Genomic DNA, 24,514 nt, shown 5'->3' on the forward strand with positions numbered 1-24,514 from the left:
GGAGCAAGCTTAATACAACCAAGACGATGCAACTTCCCCATCACTTTCCTCTGGATATAGCTGTTCTTTTTCTGTTTGGGTAATTTTTGACCTTGTTTAGTTTTCGTTGGAACTGACAGCTCCCTCTACCAATATGCTGTTTCACTCAAACTACTTTGGAAATCATTTCCTTTTCATGGCAGAGTGGTTGCATGTCCCTTCAGGGTGGTAGAGGGCACAAGATGCAGTGTGCTGGCTGCTGTGTTTCGGTTCCTGTTTCAGAGGGACTTTTTGCTGTAATGTTGCATTTTTGCAGACCACTTGTCAATCTTCTGGTATCCTTTTGCGTGGCAGTGGGAGAGCTAAATGCCACTGAGTCAGAAGGTTAAACAGATTGTGAGGATCAGCTGCAATGGCTGAATGGGGCAGCTGAAGACCTGAAGCTTTAGTGACCTTGTGTAGCACTACAACAGTTGCTTTTCAGATCTGGACATCCCTTTGACTTTTGCCTATGGTGACACAGAGTTCCTTTCATGGGCTCATCCCAGAACACTGATGGCATCAGGACAGCAAGATGTATCAAGGGTGTCTTCCCAGATATGGCTGGTAGATGAGAGCCAACCTTCCTTAAGCAGCTCCTGCTTTTTTCTGGATTTTCTGTGACCCATCTCCCCATCTATGGCAATGAGCTATAGAGCCCTGCCATCCATCCCCTGTGTGCATGTGGAAATAGCAGCTTCCAGGCCACCGATGGCGACAGCCTGGGGAGAATTGTCTTGGCACAAGGAGTGCAGAAGTGCTTCCCTCGCATTTGGTGCCAGATGTCTACTTATTTCTGACTGCTGGAGTAATGCCAGCTCTGGGGTGGGTGTGGAAAAAGGGATTTGGGCAGTTAAATGCGGGAAGGGGAAGAGAGGTCAGGGCTGGCAGCTCCTCGATGCCTTACAGGATCTTCTTACAGCAGAAGCTTTAAGGGACTGTCTTGCTGAAAACCCATGGGCAGCCCTATGATCTGTCCCCAGACTCCTTCCTGACTACTCTCCTTTTTAAATAGCTGTGTAAAATATATGGGAGTCTGGCCTCACATGTGCTTGGCATGAACAGAGCCAAAATCATGCCATGGGAATCACGCTCATCCTGGGAAGTCTGGCCAGCAGCACAATTGAAACAAGTCAGATATGGATCACAGGGTCAGGATAACGATTAGCCCTACCCTTCCCCTTAGCTGTAATTAGCTGTGGTGATGTTACCCTCTGTTCTGACTTCTCACTGGCATTAATTACAGATCTGCAAATTTCCTGCCTTTCTCTTCTAATTGCTCTCTGGGAAACTCAGAGTTTACACTCCCTGTTCAACGTCTTCCAGCAGCCTTCCACATTGCATGCTCCAGGGCCTAACCTCTGGCCTGTAGAACTGCCTGGAAATGGCCTTGTTTGGGATGCTTGCTCAGATGCATTTCTGAATGTGAGCATTTCTTGTTAGGAATAATCCCTCTGCTTCTCTTGAGCTTGGGTCCTTTCATCCCATTTCATTTTAGATTCAGTCCTGAGGAGCAAAACGTGTTCAAACCCTGCAGTGAAGTTAGCTCTTCCTTTGAGAGAATTCTGTCCCTCACTAGATTACCCTGTTTCTATTGGAGATAAATTCTCTGCTGGTGAGACAGGGTTTGGGAAATCTGAACTAGTGTGGTTCTACATGGCTTGAGTGGCCTGGAATGTGTTCTGGTCCTCTGAGGACCCTACAGCCCTTGGGTTGGATTCCACCTGCTTGAGGGGCTGTGGCTTGAACCCAGCCAGTAGTGGCTTGTGGTCTGTCACCCATGGACTCTCACGAGCTCTGTGCAGCCTCTAATCATTAGGGTCAAATGGAAAGAGTAAGTGAGTACTGGTAGAGGGATGAAGGAAGATGACAGTGATTGCACTAAGAGTTATCAGGGGGGAGAAGGATGAGCTGTTGAGAGCAAGTGAGATCCTGGGGGACAGGAATGTGTCAGCATGAGCTGGCTGGATCCCCACCAGTTCAGACTGGGCAGTCCTGGGTAAGTGCTGATGCTCCAGGTGTGCTTTGTCACCCCCTGAGCCAGGCTGGTGCTGAGAGAAGGAAAGCAGCCTGTTTCCCGTGGTAGGGTGCTCCTCTGGGTGTGTGGGTGAGCCCTGCTGCCTGTACCCCCAAGCAGGTTCCCCAGGCAGCTTCTGTGCTCTATGTAGAAGCTCATGTGCTGTAGAACCAAGGTTCTGCACTAATACTTACCTATTTAGAGCTGATCATAAAAATTCAGTCCAGATCCTGTTCTGAGGAAGCTAAATCCTGGGCATCCATGCCCCTGATCTTCATACTTGTTTTACAGTCATTTATTTTCCTGGATGACTTTTCAGCCGTGTGCATTTTGCTCTGTACAGACCTCAGCAAGGTGGCCTCGTGGCTTCTTCAATCAAGCATCTCCCAGTCAATCCTCCTTTTATTTTGGGTGCCACTCCCCTTTCAAGTGGGGTGCGTTTATGACAATAAACATCATCATTAACATGAGGGGGAACATATCCCATAATCAGGAACCTTCTGTTTAGAGAGAAGTGTTTATTATACACAACTTGTTAGGGAGTGTCAATCAGCCAGGCTCTCTTTGTTACTCCATAATGCATCATTAATGATGGCTGCTGCTGTGCATTTAATTTCATTGCACACAAGGGCCTTGTCTCTGTCTCCTCACCCCCTTCCCCCCCTTTATAATCACCAGCACAGAAGAAATTAATAAATCAATCCAGGATAGGAGAGCTACAGACTTGCTATAGGCTATCTTTGGTGTCCTTTCTCTCACTGAGTTGTATCTTACTCATGGAGAAATCTTTAGGATGTCAGTGGAGCTATTTTGGATTACTATTTGCTCTGCATCTTGAGAAAGGGCAGAACATGTATATGCCCACACATACACATGAGCATGGATAACTGGCCTGGAAGTATCTCATGAAAGTGATCTGTTGAGTCCTGGGGATGGATATGCCACATCCTTTTCATCTCTTCATTTCTGCCCCACCCCTGTGGATTTTGAGCCCTGAGAACATGCTGATGGCTTTGCTGATTGACATCTTGCTCATTCAGTCCAACTCAATTAACTTTAAAAAAGAATATTCAACTGCTCCAGGGCTTGTGAAAGGTGGATGGGAGAAGTAAGCTTACTGGAGGCTATATATTCACTAAGAAACTCAGTGTCTACCCTGGAATTTTTTAGGAAACTACAGAGTTAAAAAAAAAACAACCAAAAAAAAACAAAAAAAGCCTGGAAAATCCCCACTTAACAGTGATAAGAGAAAATGCTAGTTTGTAATGTATTTTGTTTGTTAAATAAATCTAACTGTGTGGTTTGGGATCTGCCTGTTGGAAGCCCTGAAGCTGATTTTCTCCTACTGTCAAAGTTTCCAGCCTTCATCTGCAGCTGAAATTCAGCATGCCAGTAATGGCAAGGATAATTCTGCCTTCTGGCTGGAGTCTGCTAATTGGTTTTGGTTGATATCCCTGTCTCATTTCTTTCTGTTTGAGTATCTCTAGGGTTTTTTTTGAGCAAAGGGGGCCAAGTCCTGGTATGAACTGTGGATACCAAAATCTCTGGTTTTGTCGTACTTTCCCAGATTAGAAATTACTTGTATTGTCTGGATCCTTTCCCACTCTGTGGAAAATCCAGCCCTGTTTTATGGTCCCAAACCAGCTGCTTGAGGTCCATATTGGCACCAAATCTTTCCTAAGTCCTTATGTGGTGCTCCTGCTCATACATGTCACTTAGCTGCACAAGACACTGGCATTTTTTTTTGTGTGGAAACACTGCTTTGTGTGGTCATTTGTCATTAAAACAAGGAGTGGCTTGTGTTGAGGATGAGAAACCCTCACAAATACTTCCATCCATTCTCCTGGGTTTTTCCAAAGGAGCTCCACTCCTTATCCTGACATCTGTTCCACAGAAAGACCCCATCGGTCCTGAGGACACTGCACCGCATTGGAGGAGAAAGAAGTTCAGTCAGCTTTAGATGGACTTCTTTAATTCCCTGTCCTCACATCCTTGGCTCCAGGCCATAGTCTTTTGGGATTTCCCTCTGGCAAACAGCTTTGGCAGAGTGCTCCTGGCTGGGTTCCAGCTTGTTCCCTTTGTCCCGTGGCTGGGGCCACCACGCCTGGCCCCTGGCCGGGGCTTCCGCTGTGTCGGCTGGAACCCACCTCCCGTGTCTGCAGGGCACCACCCATCCCCTGGGCACACCACCCCTCCCCTGGGGACACCACCCCTCCCCTGGGCACACCACCCATCCCCTGGGCACACCACCCCTCCTTTGGGCACACCATCTCTCCCTTGGTGTTCTCTGGGGTCACCAAAAGGAAAAGTTCACCTTGCTGCTCTTGGCCAACCATTTGGCCTCTCAGTCCAGAGCATCCTGCTCGGGAAAGCAGAGGGGAGGAGTGAAGCTGTTTTAAACACCTGATAAGCAGAGCTGTAGCAAAAACCCTTGATCATTTTCCATCTCACAAGACTGCATTGCCCTGGTTTTCCATGCTAAAGGAAAAATAATGAGATTTGATGTTTCTTTTCTGGAACAGAACACTTGAAGTTTTTGAAATGCTTTGTTTATTTTCTGTTTGCTGTTCCTGTACCTAAGTACCTGAAATATTTTTAGATTTTTCCTCTTGTGGATAATTTCAGAGATTTACGTCCTTTGTTTCAACTCCAAAAGAACTCAAATTTCAGAATGTTTCAGTCTTGGCCATAGTGGATTTCTGTCTTCTGTACTGCTCTGTGGATTTATTTGATATTTAAAAAACCACAGAATTCATCACAGAGGAGGACAAATTTTACCTTTTTTCCAATTATTTTTTTTCTAAGACCCACTGTTTCACAGAAAGCATATTTCTGAGGTTGCTGTTTTCTCTTTAAGGTTACTTTTTCCCTCCACTCAGCATTAATTCTAGGGGCCTCCAGTGGCCCAGTAAGGGACCAAATGATCTTTTGGTGCTGGGCTGTGAACACGTTTTCCCAGGATAAAAACTTATTACTTAGGTTAAGGGAGTCACCATGCATTCACCATGGTGCTGAGGGCATAGATGGCCTCTCAGTGTGATAATTTTTAGAGTTTATACAAATTGACAGAGATGCTAAATGCACATTACTGAGAAGAAAATGTGAAATTCTCGCGACCAGTCTCCTGGGAAAAAAAAAATGATAAAAGAAATTTGGCACTTAAAATTTTATTGTATTCTTTAGTCTGACCCTGTAGGGCTGAATTCAGATTTCAATAAATGTATATGGTAAAAAGAATTTACCTGCTATTAGTTTCTGCCCTTTTAGTGAAATATTCTTCAGAGAAGACTTTGCCATGTAATAAATCAGCACTGAATTTCATTTCTAGACAAACTGCATAGGATTCTAAACTGTCTAGATCTTTGTTATGGTAGGAAGCTGAGCAAAAACTTGGTATGGAATGAAACTCTCAACTTCATATTCTGAGTTCTTTGCTAAATTTTGTTCCTTTACATCCAGTGCATTTTCAGGCTTGTTTTATCTTGAAGATAGAGCTATAACCCTTGATACCTCCCCCCTCATTCATGTCCGGTGTAGAGCAAAGAATTAATTATGGAGACTTAAATCACTGCTTGAAGCCATAACAGCAGATCATCATTGCCCTTAAATGTCTCTGGCACAAGCTCACTATCTTTGATTTTCATGTCTCACCAGTTGCTATTTTTACATGTTTTGTATGGAAGAGGCTGCACCAAATAAAGCTCTGTGTTGTAATAAGTGATTGAAGACCCTAAAATGGCTCCCACTCTGTTATGTGCATTATAACCTGAATTCCCTGCTCAGCTTTTTCCCTGTGCCAGGAAATATCTCCTACCTTTGAAACTCCTCTCCCGAGATGTAAGATTAGCTTCATGCTGTCAGGAGCTGTCATTTCAGGCAATTAGAAATAGATCAGCTGACACCTGGTAGTTTTGCAAATGCCTTCCTTTCCTTCAATTGCTTCATCTCTGGTTGGATTTGAAGATTATGTGCAGGGTAACTCTTCCCTATCACCCACATGCACTCTTTGTTCCTGGCTGCTGTTTTCTGGCTGCCTTTTCAGTGTTGGTGAAGTTATTGGTAGTTGCTGTGAGGGAGTTTTATTTGTAGTGTAAGAGTGGTGGAAGTGGCAGATTTCTCCTTCTTAACTAACCCAGTGTCTGAAGAAGGAAGCAGAGAAAATAGGAATTGTTATTGCTGAAGGCAGGGGCAAATGAAAAAGGAGCTTTTATTGCTGTAGAGATCTACAGGGACTGGCAGGAAACATGCAGTGGGAGCCAGAACACTGCATCCACAGAGTGAAACTTTTTGCATGCCCTTCGGCTGCATCTTTCATTAGGTGCCTGCCAGCCCTCTGCTCAGCCCCGTCCCAGCCCACGTGTCTGCTCTTGTGCTCTCCCTGTACAGCTGCTTCTGCTTTCATTTGTTTCTAGGTTAAATATTGCCACCTGAAATATGCAGTTCCCAGAGGAGATACAGTCAATGTCAGTGAAAGGCTAGGATCTGTTTCTTTGTATTTTGGCTTGAATTTGGATTATTAAATCAGTGTAAGCGAGTGAGGGGAAGGCTGAGCCATGACACTAGGAGGAGCACAGCTCTCTTTGGTGACCTTGCAGTACCTCCAGGGAATCCTGTATGTATGTGAAATTATGAACTCTGGGACTTGGTTATGCTGCCAACTTCATTTTGATGTTCTCCCTCTCTCTCTGAGGCTGTGTTTTAACTGAGGCAGAGCTAGCAGGCACTTAACCTCAGTGCTCCACGGTGCAGATGTGCTACCCTAGATAATAACATCGTTTCTAGCAAACTCTTGTTTGAAAGTGGTCTCCTAGACAACTAAGTTTCTTGGCAGGGATCTGTTATCTCTGGGTAGAAGCTAAGCAGAGAGCCTGAAAGGTAACCAAATGCCAGGCCCTGGCCTGTCTGCTATGTCAGACATCTTCAATAGCACAGGCAGAGGAGGGTCTGCCCACATCCAGAAATAGCGAGGGAGTGAGGCTCTTGGCTCCCTGTGTGCACACAGATGGGGGAGAAGATAAAATGAGTGGTCTCAAGGAGCATGGTGTTCAAAATTTTGATTTGTCAGTATCCATAAGCCCCTGAGGAGCCCTTTGGGGGATGTCTGATGGGTGGAAGGCTCTGGGGCTGAGCAGCTGTGCCCCTGGAGCATCAGAAGGGTGCTGGAAAAGGCCAGGACTTGGACAGATGGAGTAATGGAGATTGGAGGCAGAGGACCTGGCCTTGTGCCAGGCTGTGGAATGGGGTGGGCAGATCACAGAGAGGAGCTGCAGGGGGGTCAGAGGAGGATAATCCTCAGGCAGCAATGAAGGCTGCAGCTGTCGGTGTTGGAGCGTGGCATTGCAGAGGTTTGCTCTGCTGGGCTCTGGGCATCAGCAGAGCTCTGGCAGTCCTGAGAGCTGGCTGAAGTGGGGCACTGACAGGCTTGTCCCCTTCCTTTGCTCAGTGTCCCAGGGAATGTTCTGGGACGTCAGCTGAAGGCAGAGGAGCCTGGGGATGGGCAGAGCCCTGGACAGAGCCTGGCCTGCCCTGGTGTGGGGTTGTGAGAGCTGTGGCAGTAGCTGGAAGGGAAAGCAGGAGCCAGCTTTTGAATATGCTGGGATGTGTCGCCTTAGAAGAACTGCTGAACTCAGCTTGCTTTTCTGTCCCCCTTTGCACCAAGTCACAGCAATACCCTGTGTGAATGCTTCTTCCAGATGCCCCAGTGGGGCAAGCACTATGCTCCAGTGGGAATAATTGACTCATGCTGAGCAGGGAAGCAAGCAAGGAGCCCAGCAGTGAAGCTGGTGAGGAAGTCAGGGCTCTCTCAGCTCCTGGAAACCTCTTTCCCTGGCAGAGGCGCCCAAATTGTGCTGCACTGCAGGACCTGGCTGGAAATGGTCCCTGGAATAGAGCCTTTCTTCCCTGCTCACTGTGTGTTTCTAACACCTCCAGTACAAGTGTACATTGCTGCTGCTTTGCTTTGAGTCTGGAGGGAGTTTGCCTGTGTGGAAGAACTCTGAAGGGATGTCAGAGATCCAGCAGAGTTTTTGATGTGAAAGTGCACACTTAGAAGATCACAGCAAGACAGGGACCAGTGCTGGGAAAAGCTGCACTGCACTCCAGGGGAGGAAGCTCTGTCCAAGGAAGAATATACCCTGCCCCTGCCATCCCTAGGGCTGCACGCAGACTCCTTTTTGGAGTGTTTTTCCCAGAACATCACTGTCCCAGGGAACAATACATGGGATGCCTCTGTCCCTTTCCTCAGGGCCATCTCTCTATCTCCCTTCCTATATGAGACCCAGTGGGTTTCATTTTGCCATTTTCTTACTCAGTAAATTTGTAGAGAGAGTTGATGCCAGCCATCCAAATGAAAGCTTAGAGGGAATAGCAGTGAGCTGGTTTGTGAAACTTTAGAAGCTGAATTGGACTCTAAAATTAAATGCTCTTGGTGTATTTTTATTTCTGTTCTGTTTTCTTCTACTTTTAAGTGGGACTCATCTCCTTCAGGGTATTTTTGGTTATTTGCAGCTGTGATGGATAGGAGTTGCTAATTTCTTTTCATAAATTTAAGCTGAGATTTTTGCCCTGCCTTAGGACTCCAGAAACTTGGATTTTCAGAAAAAGAAGACAAGAATTGGCAATATGGCCAAATAACAAATACTGAGCATTTCTCAAGCACCTCCAGCACAACTTTGCTGAGTATCTGAACTTGAATCCAGTATAAATACATATCTGTGGCTCAGGATTTGGAGACTTAGGGAGGAACAACTCTGTAGGTATTTGTTAGGTTGGTAGATGGAGATGCTGGACAAGAATGGATCTTCTTGCATGTCCTAGCCAAAAATGGTTTGTAACAAAACATAACAGTTATTTCTGCCCAGCTGGCACCGACTGTTGAGAGCTACTGTCTCAGAAGTGTAGACAGATTTCCATTTTCCTCTCTCAGTTCAGTGGGAAGTTTGAGATGGGGTGCTGGCAGCAATTCTGTCGAAGCCCAGCCCCAGCCCTTGTTCTCCTGCTGCAGCTTTGGATGTGCTGGAGCAGGCACATCAAATAGTTACAAAGGGTGTGATTAAGCCCTGGGAAAGAGCAAGCCGGCAGCTTGTTTTATGTTTCCTCCCCTGTGTTTGTATGAGTCAGGGAGCTGGCAGCAGTCCTGCTTTCACCTCACAGAGAGCAGAAATAAGTGTGTAAGAGCCCCACACTAATTTGCTGAAAATAGCCAAAAGCCAGGCTCTTGAGATACCCAAACGAGATTGCAGCTCCTCCATTTATTGATCCCTTTTCTCTCTGCTTCAGGTTAACTGCTTTTAAGAGACATAAAATGGGAAGAGCATCCATTCTGCCAGTGGTGTGGTTTTCTGTCCCAGCCCTTGCCTCAATGGTGTGTGTGTGTGACCTTGAAGGGCAGACAGTGAGATGCTGTGTGGAGACACACATTTGAAACAATAGAGAAGAGGTAAAAAATATCTTCTACTGTTACCCTGGAGGCTGCTGGCGTGTCATGCCATTGCCAGGGCCGAGAGGCTGGCTGTCACCATCACACACCAGCTCTGCCCTGAGCAGTCAGGGGCCAGGGGGGTTTACACCCGAGCTGTGTTTGTGCAAGTTCTTGTGGTTGGATGTGCCCCTGCATTTTCCAGTGCAGGGGGCAAAATGCCACCAGGGCGCCTTGCAGTGGTGCCAACTCAGAATCATTTTTTGTTTCTCTTTTTAATCAAGTGTGATGTTAAATTTTATGCTGTCATTAAAACTCCAGCTTCTGGAGCCAGTGGATGATGCTGTGAGAATTCCAGCTTTGTTTCTGAGCAGGGGAAGGAAGTCAGGAAGGCAATCTGGCAGCTTTAGCTTGGGGACAAGCAATGGACCTCGTGTTCCTTCCATATTTCCATGGGCTAAGTTCATGTTCCAGGTTTTGAACACAAGGGTTGGCAGAGCAGCCTCTGATCCTGTGGGGAAAAGCAGGAAAAGTGCTTTGGCTTGCAGTGGATACAAGGTTTGCGTGATGATCACACATTCAGCTCAGCTCAATTGAGCAGGAGAGGAAATAGGTGAGAGGGGCTGCTCTCACTTCACCCACTGGTGTGGGGAATGCAGCTGTGGCTTGGGGCTCACTGAGCCAGGGCTGTTTGTGTGCTGAGCATCTCAAGCAGGCAGGAGACTCAGACATCTCCCAGCATTCGTCCTTCGTGCAATCAAGCGATTGCTCTTTAGCAGGGCAGGCTCCCCCAAAGCCCAATTCCTGCATTTCCTCCTGCTGTAACCAGTCTTTGCTTCACTTGTTTCCACATTTGTTTCTTCTGTTACACAAGCTCTGGTCTCAGGCCACTGAGATGAAATACTTGGGGCTTTCAAAAGCATGATTCTGAATTACAGAGTCTCTGGCTCCTCTCTGCTCCATGCCCAGCTCATCTATCCTTGGCAGAGTGAGCACCAAAGTTAAGGAGCTCTGGTGAGTGTTGCTGTTCAATGCTTAAAACCTGTGTGTGTTTTCTGAACTGCCACCATTTTGCTTTAAAACCAGACCACATCCTATTAGATTTGACAAGAATTCCTCTTGGAATCAGGAACTTTTATGGCCCTAGGAGGGCTCTCTTTGCCACTTCATTCACTTTTTCTGCTTCCTCTGCTGTTTTCCAGATGTGTCCCTTGTGTTGTCCCTGCATACTGACTTCCCCACAGGAGAGAATTTCCTCCCATGATCCTTAAACTGGACCTCCACCCAGCCCCTTGCAACAAATGCCCTGTCCATCACACTAACTGCTGGGGCTGGGCCCTTTCCTTTTAACTGGAGTGGAATGGGAAAATAGATATGAAGCTTTAGAATTACCACTCACCTCCCTGTTTTCAGACTCCTGGCTGCATATGGGTTGGGGGCAGGGGGGAAAGAACATGACAGGACATCCTGCATCACAGTCCAATACTTGGAAATAAATTCTACAGCTTGAAATAGGCTTGCTGGTAGGTTGGTTCTGGATGTGCATGTCTGGAGCCAGCAAGAGAGTATCCCAGCAGTGTCTCCTATGGCAGTGTCTGAGCAGTGTTCAAAGGCTAGGGAGTGTTCTGGGGCAGAAAAATACATGTTTGTCTCCTCCATTAAGGTTTTTGTTGGCCTACAGCTACAGTGTGGGTGTGACAATAGCTATTTAAATGCAGCTTCAGAAGTGTCTGTAGGAGATACCCAGCCCCCCTGAGAGCTGATGCTCTTGCTGGGCACGATGCTGTAGTTCACTCAGTGGCAGTGTTACCAGCACAGCACTTGTGGTGGTAGTTTGCTATTTCTGTAGACTCAAAGGGTGCTTGGGTTTGTTCCTTTGATGTCCCCTTATCCCAGATGTGTTCTGTGTTGCCTGATGTTCACAGCTGTTAGAGCACACACATTCAATTAATTAAACACATTAAATGCACCCGCTTCCCACTCTGAATTTGTTCCTTTGCGAACCCATAACTCAGCTGACACATGAACAGTTTGATGAATCTTGGTCCTACAAGTGGAATCATGCTGTAACCTCCTCCCTTTTCTGCAGCAGATTGCCCGTAGAGGAGGGTCTGTATTTTAAATCTCTGGAAGTTACACTAACAAAATAGAAATAATTCCTTTGACTAAGAAGCTGTTTTTGTCTTCCTTTGTCTCTGCTATTTAGGTGCATTTTAAATCTATTTTGTTCAGAAATCTTATACACTGGATTAAAACATGCAAACACGACTTTACAACGGTTTTTGTTGGGTTTTTTTCTTAATGCTTTCTGCTTGTCCCCCATTTCCAGATAGACTCTCTATTTATTGCCCTGAAACAGTTTCAAAATCCCAACCCCGCTCTTCAATACATGGGTGTATGTGTATTCCTACATGATCCCCTTTGCATTTAATTTTGAATGCTGCTAGATTACTTTTTTTTTTTGCATTCACTATGTTCTGAGGAGGAAAATAAATAAGGGAAATGGATTAGTTAGATGTTGACTTCACCTTTAATCTGACTCTCTGGAGGGCTCTGTCCTTAAACTGAATTACTTGCTTCCACTGAACACAAGAACTGCTCCTAGGCAGCTCTGTGCTTGCTGAGAGTTTACTTGGTTTTTGATGAAGAAATAGAAAATCTAATTTTTGAACTAAATTTACCAGCAATGATTCATTCTCTTTTCATAACTTATCACAATGCATTAGCAATAAATTCTTGACAGTGCTTCTATAAACAGCAGTTGCTCTCCTTTGAAGCCGTGGTGCTCGCTGCCTGTTCCGTTGTGCTGCTGTGCAAAGTGGCATAAATACTCAAAGAGAGCGGCACAAAAGGAGCTGTGTACAGATGGCTTAGACAAAATGCTGGCCTTTTCCTTCAGTCGTCACAAGCTGGAAATCTGGCATTAAATAGGATTTGTAGACAGGTTTGGTGTCTATCTTCTGGCTTATCCCCTCTTAAAGCCGCATCTCGCTCCCACCCCGTACACTGCTGCCGGAGGAGGCGGTGAAAGGGATGGAGCGAGCGGGGTTTGGTAGCCTGGCGCTGGTCTCAGAGCTGTGACGGTGTCGGAGCGGGCTGTGCCCGGTGAGCCCCGTGGGGAGGCGGGGAGGGCTGTGGGGTGTGCGCGGCTCCGCGCCCTGTGCCCTGTGCCCTGTGCCCTGTGCCTTGTGCCCTGTGCCCTGTGCCTTGTGCCCTGTGCCTTGTGCCCTGTGCCCTGTGCCTTGTGCCCTGAGCCCTGTGCCCTGTGCCCTGTGCCCTGTGCCTTGTGCCCTGAGCCCTGTGCCCTGTGCCCTGTGCCCTGTGCCCTGTGCCTTGTGCCCTGTGCCCTGTGCCCTGTGCCCTGAGCCCTGTGCCTTGTGCCCTGTGCCCTGTGCCCTGTGCCTTGTGCCCTGAGCCCTGTGCCTTGTGCCCTGTGCCTTGTGCCCTGTGCCCTGTGCCCTGAGCCCTGTGCCCTGTGCCTTGTGCCCTGTGCCTTGTGCCCTGTGCCCTGTGCCCTATGCCCTGTGCCCTGTGCCCTGTGCCCTGTGCCCTGTGCCCTGTGCCCTGTGCCCTGTGCCCTGTGCCCTGAGCCCTGTGCCCTGTGCCCTGTGCCCTGTGCCGCGGCTCTCCCGGTGCGCTCCCGCCCCCTGCCGCCGGCCGGGAGCGCCGCTCCGCCGCCCGGGCTCCGCGTTCCCCGGCGCCGGCAGCGAGCGCGCCGCGGCACGGCCGAGTGCCGCCTCCTGCTCCGGAAGGCGGTGGAACTGCCAGTAAAGCCTGAAGTCAGATTTGTCAGCAAGATTAATCTGCAAGCACCAGAGGTTTATGTCCAAAAAGGAGACGCAGTAGTACTGTAACTTTATTCGAATAAAGGGAGAGGCCATGGGGCATTCCCCTGGGGTCTCGCTAATTTTTGTTGAACGCAGCTTCCTTTTTATCCTCATTTCCCGGCCGCATGTCCCTCTCTCTTTCCCCATTGGCTGAGGTGCTTCAGAGGTACAGACTTCCCTGAACGCCTAATACCTCCGACTGCTTTCTAATGTATCCCCTCCTTTTCTTTTCCTTGTGTCAGTCAGTGGAACTCCTATGGAATTTATGGTTCTTCCCATTGTTTCTTTCATCTCTCAATATCTGGCGTTATTTATCAGCACACCTACAGTTTGTTTGTAAAGACAAATCCCTCTCACTCCTTTCATCAATTAGTGGAATCCTTCCCATTGTTTCTTTTATCTCTCAGTATCTATTTTATTTAGCAGCAGACACACTTTTTTTTTTTTTTTTTTTTTAAAACAAATCCCTCATTCCTTTCAGAATTAAAACTCAATATGGTGATTGAAAGAACCAGCAGCAAAGTAGAATGTCCTCAGCTTGGGAAAGCAGGGATGTTTTAGCAGCACTGTGATTTCATGAGCCATCTCTCCGGGAAGGGACAAAGTGCTGCTTCTTCATCAAACACAAAGTTCTGTGCAATATTTCTTACTTAATTTTTGAATACTCAGAATATAATTTGGGGCAGTGTGTTGTGTCTTAGAAACAAAAAATTTGCAGGGTCCTCCTAGTGGTGCCCTCTGTATAGGCAGAGGATGCCAGACACTGTTTGCCAGACACATACTTTTGCCTTCCTCTGGGCTGTGTCTGTGGGTAAGAGCTGGCTGATCCCTGAGCTTAACTAGGAAGTGCCCCAAACCCCATGAAGTTGGGAAGGAAATCTGAAAGGTCTTTTTACACTCCTCCTCCCCATGGGTTGTTTGTGAGGCAAGAAGAATAGAGAGTTCAGGGGCCTCAGACCCTGGCCCAGCCCATCATCCAAGGCAGGTCTCCCTGGGCACAGGTAGGACAGTATAGCCAGGGCAGCAGCGCAGCTCAGGGTGTGATCTGTGCTTTGGTGATGCTTGGCTTCAGCTGCAAACCAGTATTTGTCTGTCTCTGCCTCTGCCAGCTCCTTCCTAAAGTGCAGCCAGGAGCAAACAAGTAGGATTGTGCTCCGATTTCCTGGATATGAGCTGTACTTCAGCTCTGTCTGACTTCAGGGACAAGCACCCTTGTTACAGGACCAGCTCACACCCTTGTATTCCTGATTCTACCTCATGCAATTAATTCTGAAAACTGTGTTAGCAAATTTAGGCAGTCTGTAATCTTCTTTCTTTGTCTGTTAATCACAGTGTGGGGACCAGCTGTCAGTGGGAAACCAGCAAGCACTGTGTTATTTTTTACTTTCTGTGTAGCAGGACTGTATTCAAACAATATCTATCTCATACAAGGGATAGCAAGCCTTGCGGGAGCTGAATATACCACAGGGAAATTTTATGAAGTATTTTCACAGCAACATCTATAAAATATAGGTGAGATTTCTAATTACTGAATCCATTTGAATGATCTATATTCTACATGTACCTGCCTCTTCTGAGCATGGATTCTTTATGAGCAAAGGTTTTTAGCATTTTTCATGATTGTATGTAAAAGGGAACTTGTAGGATTAAAATTCCAGATTACCACTGTATAAGACAATAAAGAAGGTACTTTAATTTTTGAAAGAAACTCCAAATGCAGGTAGGCAAATTCTACCATTATATTGTGGTTTTTCCTTAGGGCATTTTACTGGAGTTATATGAGGTTCTCTGTTAAATAGAGTGTAAACAGAGCATTTCCAGTTGTCACATTTTCAGGGGAAAGCTAAGTGAGCTAACTGAATTTTCTATTCTATTGAATTATATTTCTATTGGATTCTGAGCAGTAGTTGCCTTTCCTCTGTCCACCTTGCAAAAATGACTGGGGAAAATGAAACTGGGGAGACATTGTTGTGATTTCATGACCTGTCTTTTCACGTATATTTGGGCTGGGGACACTGCTTCCTCAAACATGAGGGCATTGGTGAATGGGATTCTGCTCACCTGAGCTTTCAGAGTCAGGAAGGTGAAGCAGCCCTGATATGAGATGAGATATGAAAAATGAGCTTTGATTGTCATCAGCTTTCTGTTACAAGAAGACTTTGAAGTCCTACTTTGTGAGGTCCTTTGCATACATTTCTGACAGTTTCTGGACCCAAATCTTGCTCATGTCATTATTCCATTAGATTTCTAGATGAGACATTGCTTTGGGACTAGGCTATTGGTGGAGACAGCTTCCTGGAACATATTTCACGTATTTTATAGTTGATCAGCAACAATTTTGCTTTCTCCTTCCTCCTTCACCTTGCAATGTAACTTTCATCCTGATGAGCCAAGAGATCACCAGGCCTTTCTTTAAATAAATATGTGTGTGAGGCTTTATTTCATTCCAGGTGAGCACAAAAAGGCTTTGCAACAGATGTGGTTGTTCTCTTGGAATTTCTTCTGAGTGAGCAGAGTGGGTAAAATGGGATAGGAGTTCTGTGCAAAGAGCATTTCAAACCCTGCTCCAGGTAACAGAGAATTACTCCAAAAATACAGCCCTCATCTCACTGCAGATGCTTTCAGGGCATTGGCCAGTGAACACTGCCAGCTCCACCAGCTCCTCCTTCCCACTAGCCAATATACACCTCACACTGGAGGGAGGGCAGCTGCAATACCTGCATCTTTCAGGACCACCTGGCAATGTGACTTCTTAATGTTGGTGGCTGCATTTCACCTTTGCTGTCCTGTGCCAAAATGACAGTGGCATTTTACTGCACACCTTCACACAAGGTGGTCCAGGTTCTACCCTACTGCTCTTCCCTTTCTCTTTTACTCTAATTATTCAGTTCCATGCTTCCTGGCCACTGCCTGTGCTGCAGGGATAAGAGATCCTTGACAGCTGCTGGGGCTGTGGGCTTGGTGCTTGATGGAGATTGAATCCACACAGTGTTTCCTGCTGTGATCTTTGACAGATGACAGGGCTTACCTACAAAAAAAAAAAAAAAAAAAAAAAAAAAAAAAAAAAAAAAAAAGCTGTAAAATCTGAGATTTTGGTTAGAAACTTCTGCTGGCTTTTGTGTGCTGTCACATACGACCTCTGCAAGATGAAGCTGGAGTAAGATGATAGCAACAATGGGACATGGACAGGCAAGCTTGGAGTGCTTAGGTTTTCCTCTGCCTGTCTCCCATGGAAAGTGAGGAGAAATGCTCTTGACGTTTCCATTCACCTCAGGAGAGCTGTTCTGTTTTCTGCTAACAACAAATTTGGCCTGTATCAACTTCTTGTGGTGATGTGGATGAAGAGGAATTTTGCGTGAATGTGAAATCCAGCCAGCATATGTACAGCTGATGCTGCATATGGGGCTTTGGCAAAAGCATCTCCTATGGGTGACTTGATCCAGCCCCGCATGGCTTTGGCCATGTTCTCAGTGGTGGGTGGGAAGTTGGGTAATGCTGCAGAAAAGTTTGCTCTTAGCTTCATGAGCTCAGACACAGCTGTATTGTTTAAGCCTTTTTGATTCCAGCACTCTCTGACAAGGATCTGCATTCCCTGCCTCATCTCACTAGTCCAATCCATGCTCACGTGCAAGGACAGAGAAAAATTATATTGTGCTTCTGGCATTGTTGTCTCAGCCATATTTGGCCTATCTGTCTTGTCTTCCCCCAGTGTTTGGATACCAGATTTGTCAAAGGGGCCAGATCAGGTCTGTGCAGATGGAGTCCAGTGAATTCTAAGGTTCAGAGAGAAGATTCTGGTCATGTAATTTTCTCTACTTCATGCCTCAGAAAGGCTTCTGAAGACACCTGCTTTCCTTCTGTACTCAGAGAACTCAGGATTTCCAGCACTCTTTTGGTGCTTGGCTGCTTTCCTGGAATCATCCTTCATTCCCTCTTTTCTGACCTGTCCCATTGTATAAACCTAAATAGATTTTGTTATTGGTAGATTAAGAGAATGAAAGCTATTGAAAGGGATGCCATTCTGATCATGTCATTGACCCCAGGAGCCAAGGTTTAAGGAAAAATTAAGGACATGAATTACAGTTGTGGTTATTTGTCAGCTCCCTGATGCTGTTAGTCACCACGTGTACTCCACATGTAAGGTTAGCTTTTCTGGATGATTTATTGAAGAATTGTTGTCAAGGACAAATCTCCTGCTGCTCTGCAAGGTAGAGCTGTTATTATGGAAAAGGCAGGCCCTGAGGATGAGCAGTGTTAGCTCAGGCCCAGCTCATAAGGAATGGTGCTGTGATTTGCCTTGGCTGTGACTTATCTTTGTAGAAAACAACTACTAAAGGAAAAGAAAGCAAGCTGGTAATTTAGCAGCTGGGGTGAGAATTTCTGGTGTGTTGGATAGCTGTAAGCAGGAGTCTTGGTAGAACAGCTCAAAGTGCATTTACAGTGGAGGCTCTTACGTTATTTAGAGCATGTGAAGTTGTGGTGGCATTTCTCTGTGCATAACCCAGTGGCACCAGAACATAAAGTGGTGTGGCAACTTAGCCTTTTCAGGATGGGAGAAAGGTACCAGGCAGTAATTGAGAATGCAAAACCATCCCAGAGGAGCCCAAAATGTTTTTTCAACCTTGGAGTCAAGTTCTGTCTGATATGTACTTGTGCCCTGTGCTGATTGGAGTGAGAGGAGAATGTGTTCCCAGGTCTGGAAGGGAATGGCTTTGCTCATCAGTGGAGAGCTGCCACGTGTTTTCTGTGAGAGGCACCTGGCGCTGACTCTTCAGATTGGGATGAGAGCCTGAGGGAGGCTGGGGACTTTGTTCCCCTGTGCAGTCTCCCAAAGCTTACCCTGTCCTACTTCCACAGTCCTTTTGTGGTGTCAGCAGCACCCGTTGTGACATGATGGGATTGGTGTTGGCTTTTACAAGGGGAACATCGTGAAGGTGAAATTAAATTTTGGGGAGGAAGACTCCATTACACTGAGCAAACCTGCAGAGAAGTGAGGCTTATTTAGCAAGCAAGGCTGCTGAGGTATTTCTCTGAGGACTGTGAAGGCATTTCCCCAGCAGTCACCTTTTCATGTGTCATGCAGTGTTGGCCATCTCATTTCACTGGAGTGCAGCCGTACCAGGGCCGACACAATTGCAGATCAGGACAGTCTGCTAAACAAAGTTTAAATAAGTTGTCCTTTTCAATGTGGAAGAAAGATGACTGATGAAGCTGTGTAAGATCTTCAGTGATCTATGGAAGGTCCCATGGTTAGGTGATTTTCTTAATTTCCTAGCAAGCTGGCAAAAGGAAGTCCTTTTGATGTGTTTTGTGAAACACGGTGCTGCAAGGCACTGACTATAACAAAAATATAACTGATTTACAAAGCAATGAGAGACGTTCCAGGCAGATAAGTCTGTCAGTGCTATTACAAACAAAGCTTCAAATACTGCCTCTGGTTTGGGAAATAGCAAAGTCAGAGAATGCTTGGAGATTGCAGAGGGAAAATTATTATGCTGTACTTTCCTTGTTCTTAATACTCTTCTGAAAGCCCTCAGCAGCAGTTGCCTGAGCCAAGACATGTTATTTACCACTCTGAGGTTGTTGTGCTCTTGTGAGGGTCTCAGTAACAGGGAAGGAACTAGGAAAAACAAGGGCAGAACAGCCTCTCCTGCAAGCTGTGTGTTTGTACTCAAGATGCTCAACCTGGTTTGTGCCCACTACTGTTACCTTGTAATCAGATCCAAGAGAGGAATCCTGGTGAGTCTCCCCCAGGGTAACATCTTGCTGAATATTTAGCAGTGCTCTGTAGGGGTGTGAGCAGAAATGGCCCATCTAGACCCTCGTAGCCCTTGCCAAATGTGCACTCTCAGTCCCAGAGGGTGGAACTGTTAAAACAATCTGTCCCCTGGCATATTTTGTCTCTGGCATTGCAGTTCCAGGAGAGATGGTATCTTGTGCCATTTCCAAAGGGAATTTCATGTCTTATGCACGTTTGAAAATATGGACACAGTGTGCAATGTTAACTGGGGTGTAGCAGCAAGTTGTTCTTATAGCTATCCCCTCTTATAGCTATCCCCTGTTCCTTTTGTTTTGCTTCCCAGCTGCTCTCAGACTTCATTACCCACATTTTTCAGACCCTAGAGCACCTCTTTGACTTGCACTTCATATTCCATATAGGCTTTCACCTTTCATCACTCCTATCTTAGTTTGGCTGATATGACTCTGGAGATAAGACTCTTGAATAAGCAGACTGGCACGCTGGAAACCCAGCATGAGTTTGGAACTGACTCTCAGACTCTTGCTGCCCAGAGCAGAGGTGCACAGCAATGCAGGGGCTCCTCTGAAAATGCTGGTTCCAGCTCTGGGAGCAGTCTGGTCCTGCTGTTGTGGTCTCTGAACCCTGACTGGTTTAGCCAAGCAGATCACTACAGAAACACTGCTGCTGGTTTTGGTGCCAGAGTGGATTTAGATGTTTGTGACAGCACCACTCTTCACTGTACAGGCTCACCCTTTGAATATGGGCTCTTTCTTGCCTTTTTTTTTTTTTTTTTTTTCCCTGCTTGCACCATGAAACACCCCTTTCCATTGCCAGACAGGATTTCAGCAAGGTGGGTGGCTTCCACCAGGACACATGAAAAATGGAAAAAAAATGGGACACTTCTTTTAATATTGTTTTTAAAGAAGACTTTGGAGGAAGAAGCTGATTTCGTCTACGAGGGGGTGCTGTCGTCCTGCAGTGTGTTCTGTCACCATGTCACAAGATTTCTAAAAGGAGCAGAATCAGTAGGACGCTGGTGTATCAGTCTGCAAGGAGCAGCTTCCTTCCCTTGCATCCCATATTTCACTAAACTGGTATCACATGGTTCAGTCTCCCCACTCTTTTCCCACCCCCTGCCTGCTTCCGCCAACAGTCCTCTCAAAATGTGCTTTGTAACTAAAGACTCCCCTAAAGAGCTGACTCTTCCAGTTCTCCTGCGTAACAAAAACTTGTGCTGCTCATAAATAGAATTGCAATTACCAAGGGAAACAGAAGAATCTGCGCAGTCCAGATGCATCAGAGTGGCCTCTCATCCTGTCTTAAAGAAGCCTCTGAAATTCAGCACACACTGCTCAGGCATAGCTGGGAGACCTCTGCAGAAATCTTTCATTTCAGCAGCCTTTGTCTGATCACCCAGGAGGTCAGACTTCCTTAGGCCTTGGGATTTGCAGAATGGTAATGATTTCATATGGAAGAAAAAAGGCATTCTCGAGGTTATGCATCAAAAAGGGTGAACCTGTGAGGAAAAATCAAGAGCCTTGACTATGCATTCTGGGTCCTGTGGAAGGTTTATGCAGCAGTAGAAAAGAGGGAGACAGTAGGATATGTGAGTGGTCCTTAGCTTCCCCTATAGAACAGATCACATATATAAGAAAGATCCCTTCTGTATTAGGCTGCCAGGGAACTCGATGGGGGCATACACCAGTTAGTGCCTGGGTCTAGCTTGGCTCTCAGAATTCCTGTGACAGGCTTCTTCTGTGTGCAAGGTTCTGCTGAGTCTCCTCTGTGGAACCTTTCTGAGCCCCCCACTGCTCCTTTGACCTCTCTCTATTTCCCATGTAGGAAAAGCCTCCCTGGATTCAGTCACTGCCTGGACCATCACCCCATTCAGATTGATGAGAACAAGTCAGACTAACAGAACAGCATCTTGTTTTGCCATGTTTCCTTTTGGTGGCAATGGTTGCACATCTAAAGTGTCAGGAAAAAAGACTTTAAGAAGGAACCCAGAATTAGGAAATGCACATGGTAGAAATAAGTTTTTATGTAGTATTCTTCTTGTGATCAGTTTCTTCAAAGACAAATCTGTGTGTTCCTCCTTATTTACACAAAGCTAGCCATGAATTAGTAGTGGATCCCAGCACACACTGCAATAGTAATGAAATCTGATAATCTTAAATTCTGTAATCTTTGCATTGTGTGGGTTTTTTTGTTTGTTTTGTTTTGTTTTTAATGGGAAGAATAGTCTCTGTGTCATCTGCATCAGAGTCACAGTTCATTCAAGGATGTGTCCCAAATGTAGGTATTATATAATGTAAAATCTCTTTTCTCTGTCTTTATTCTATTTGTATCTTAGTCCTTGAAGTAGAAATAAATACTTTTTTTTCCCTGACACTGAAGAAACAACAAAGGAATGACAGTTGATAGAACTCACTTGCTCACTTGTGTTCCTCTGAATTCATGTTTAGTAAATCAACTAGCAAGCCTGGCCTACAGGTGGTGCTCCTGATTCTTACAATCCTTGCCTTTCTCATGCTTGCAGGCATACTCATGTGTTAGAATGCCGAATTTAATAGCTTGGGAAGATCTTAAATTAGTTGATGTCTAGAAAAACAGAACTCCTTTAGAAAGAAGTGGCAATGGTACACCAGTCTCTCACTTAGCTTTGCCAAACAACCTTTTCAGTGTCACAAAAGGTACTACTGCAAATTATGTGTTTTGCCTGGTATCAGCAAGAGACTTCTAATATATCAGTGAACCTACTTTAATACCATGAGAGATGGTCCTTCAGCTAAAATTTGTTTTGTGTGTTTGACCCTACAAATTCTAGTTTGGCCTTTACAGACAACTCCACAGATCCTCTATAAATTTAATTAGTTTTTCTGTAACCCCTATTGCCTCTCCACCCAGGTGGTCCTGGGACTGAGATGAAAAGAACAGAGCTCAAATTGCCCACTGATGCTATTAAGTACTTGGGTTGAGTACCAGTCTTGGTATTTTTATTTGTATTTGCACTTACATGCTTGCTGAACTGGAGTGCTTATTTCTGTTGTACATTCATGGGCTGTGGAAGCTTGGGGTGAAAGCTTTGTGACACACAGTGTGTGGCACACAGAGTTGGCTAATGGGATTCCTTGAATCCCTTCACATTTTAAATAGATTTGTGAGCAAGGGGGGCAGTTTGAAGACACTGCAAACCCCTAAAGACTTAGGTAATCCTGAATTTGGCCAGCTCAACTATTTATAGAACATTCTATGCCTATTCTAAATATACTTTCCTCAAGGGGACTTTATCTCAACTCCCCCACCACTTCAGTTGGATCAGCAGTGCTGCTGTGATCATTTAGCAAAAATTCCTTCTCTTGTTCTGTGGCAGAGCTGCAGATGTTGCTGGTTCAGGACTTGAAGGGGAAATGCTGTGCCAAGCAGAGCTCAAGGGTTTGAGTTTAAACTGCAGCCAGCCAGGTAGAGAGATATTGATGATATATTAGATCATTTCCTGTAACCATTTCCTTACTATTTTTCAGTATTTCTCTTCTGCTGGTAGGTCTACAGTTCTGGAGAGGGAAAATCAAGTGAGTCATTGACAGTGTACAGAAGGCAGGGCTTGAGTCCCACTTGCTGCTGGTTGAATGGGGTTAGACTATCAACTCCCATCTAAGGACAAAGGAGAGCAACTCATCCAACAGCAGATTTTGTAGTGGGGAATCTCTTTGGAGAAATCCAGATTTTCTTTTTTAGTTGAAAACTCTGGGATAGAAGTTCTGGTGCAAAGGGTCCACTGCAGAGCATTTTTCATTCTTTAAGTTTAAAAATATTTAGAAAAATGCATCCCTTATTTAATCCTATACATATGAACATTTTTTTCTGTAGGATAATTACATTTTGTCTGCCTATTTCAGGAACATCTGCAGATCTGCATGGCAGACCACTGTCCTGAGGGGAAATTTTGGCTGAGTGTAGAGGCAGGATGGGCCATCAGAACCCTTCGTACCATGAATAGCTGTGCTTCCCCACAGTAAGGGCCAGTAGTACATTAATCTTTGGGGGGGGGGGGGGGGGGGGGGGGAGAGGAATTGCTCCTTGTCCCTAAGGTGTGATTGATCCAGACTCTACTTCATGGGTTTTATGGGTATTGGACTCAACTTCTAACAGAGGTGTAAAGCACTAAGGCTGCTTGCACTGCTTCAGGGACAGGGTTCAGAGGCAGTGTGTCAGTAGTGTCTGCAGAAGTCATGTCAATTTAGGTGCCCATTAAAAAACTCCTTCTGGGTACAGCCAAAGAGAGACTGCTAGTTATTTGGCCTCTGGGATAGAGAAGCCTGTGCAAGACTCTGCTGCTCCACAGATCAGGGTAACATAGCTCACTGTGTGTCTAAGCCTCAGAAAATGTTTTTGAGGTTGACAGAAGCTTTTCTTACTTATTACCCTTTGAGGATGAACAGGGCAGCATGTGGCAAGATCGCAGAATGGGATTAGCTCAGGATTTAGCAGGAAGAGTTTCTTAGCACTCTTTTAGAGCTATTTCCCTCTATTACAGCCCTTAGAGCTGCATGAAATAGGAGGGTTTAAGTCCTTGCCTGCATGGCAGGAAATTCATCCCAGGTCAGTACAGAAAAATGGACTGGGTCCAGTGCTCTTGGAAGGAATGAAACAGGTAAAGTGTATTTAACAAGGAATTTCACATGGGAGGTTTCAGGTACACTGAACATTGCCCCAAGATACATTCTGCTTCACACAGAGACCTCTTCCTACAATCTTCTTGGTTTTCCCAAGGAATCAGTGTCCACAGAGCTTTAGATTTTGCTCTGGTCATGGCTTACCTATGTGCATGCAGGTAGTGTTTCCTTGTTGCTGTCCTAGCGTGCAGGAAAGGACAGGTGAGTCTCTCTGAAAGCTCAGCAGTGCCACTCAGCCTGGTGCAGCCCTCAGTGCCTTGGGCTGCTGCTGCTGCTCTCTGCTAGGGTGTCTGTGATCCTGCAAGGATGCATTACCTCAGAAAAGGCTCTGCAGTCACTGGGACTGTGACAGGATGGGTACTCAGACTGTAGTGCTGATCATTTGTGTTTCACATTCCTGATGTGTCTGCCTGTGATTTCTGGGCTGACAGAGTGACTGGCAGCTTTCTGGTTCACTCTGTTATGCCTCTGGCTAGTTATTCCTCCTGCTGTCTTTCTAAGACTAGCTTCCATTTAATGGAAGTTGTTCATTTGACCATGCTTGATGTAAACAAACCATATTGCCTTTCAGAATATTCCTGACTCCTTGGAGTCAGGAATGCATGCCAGCAGAAACTAGTGCGTTTGTACTTGTAAGGAATAAAATCTATCCCTTTTGCAGTGCTTATAACAGCTTCAGCATCTCCGTTCAGAACCACTGGCCTTTGTTCCATCATGGCTGAGGTGTGGTAGCTGAATTGAGGTTTGGAAGTAACAAAAACCATTTAACCACAAGAGGAGCACCAGCAGTGAAACAGCCCAGAAAGCAGGAGCAGGACT

The 24,514-nt window shown here is 45.8% G+C and overlaps 1 protein-coding gene across 1 annotated transcript in view; it reads left to right on the forward strand.

Moving 5' to 3' along the window:
• MB21D2 (Mab-21 domain containing 2) overlaps positions 1 to 24,514 on the forward strand; it is a 61,027-nt gene that overhangs the window by 31,905 nt on the left and 4,608 nt on the right. The window lies entirely within an intron of this gene.

Source organism: Lonchura striata, chromosome 10 (genome assembly GCF_046129695.1).
Source record: "Lonchura striata isolate bLonStr1 chromosome 10, bLonStr1.mat, whole genome shotgun sequence".
In the NCBI taxonomy this organism is placed as follows: Eukaryota; Metazoa; Chordata; class Aves; order Passeriformes; family Estrildidae; genus Lonchura; species Lonchura striata.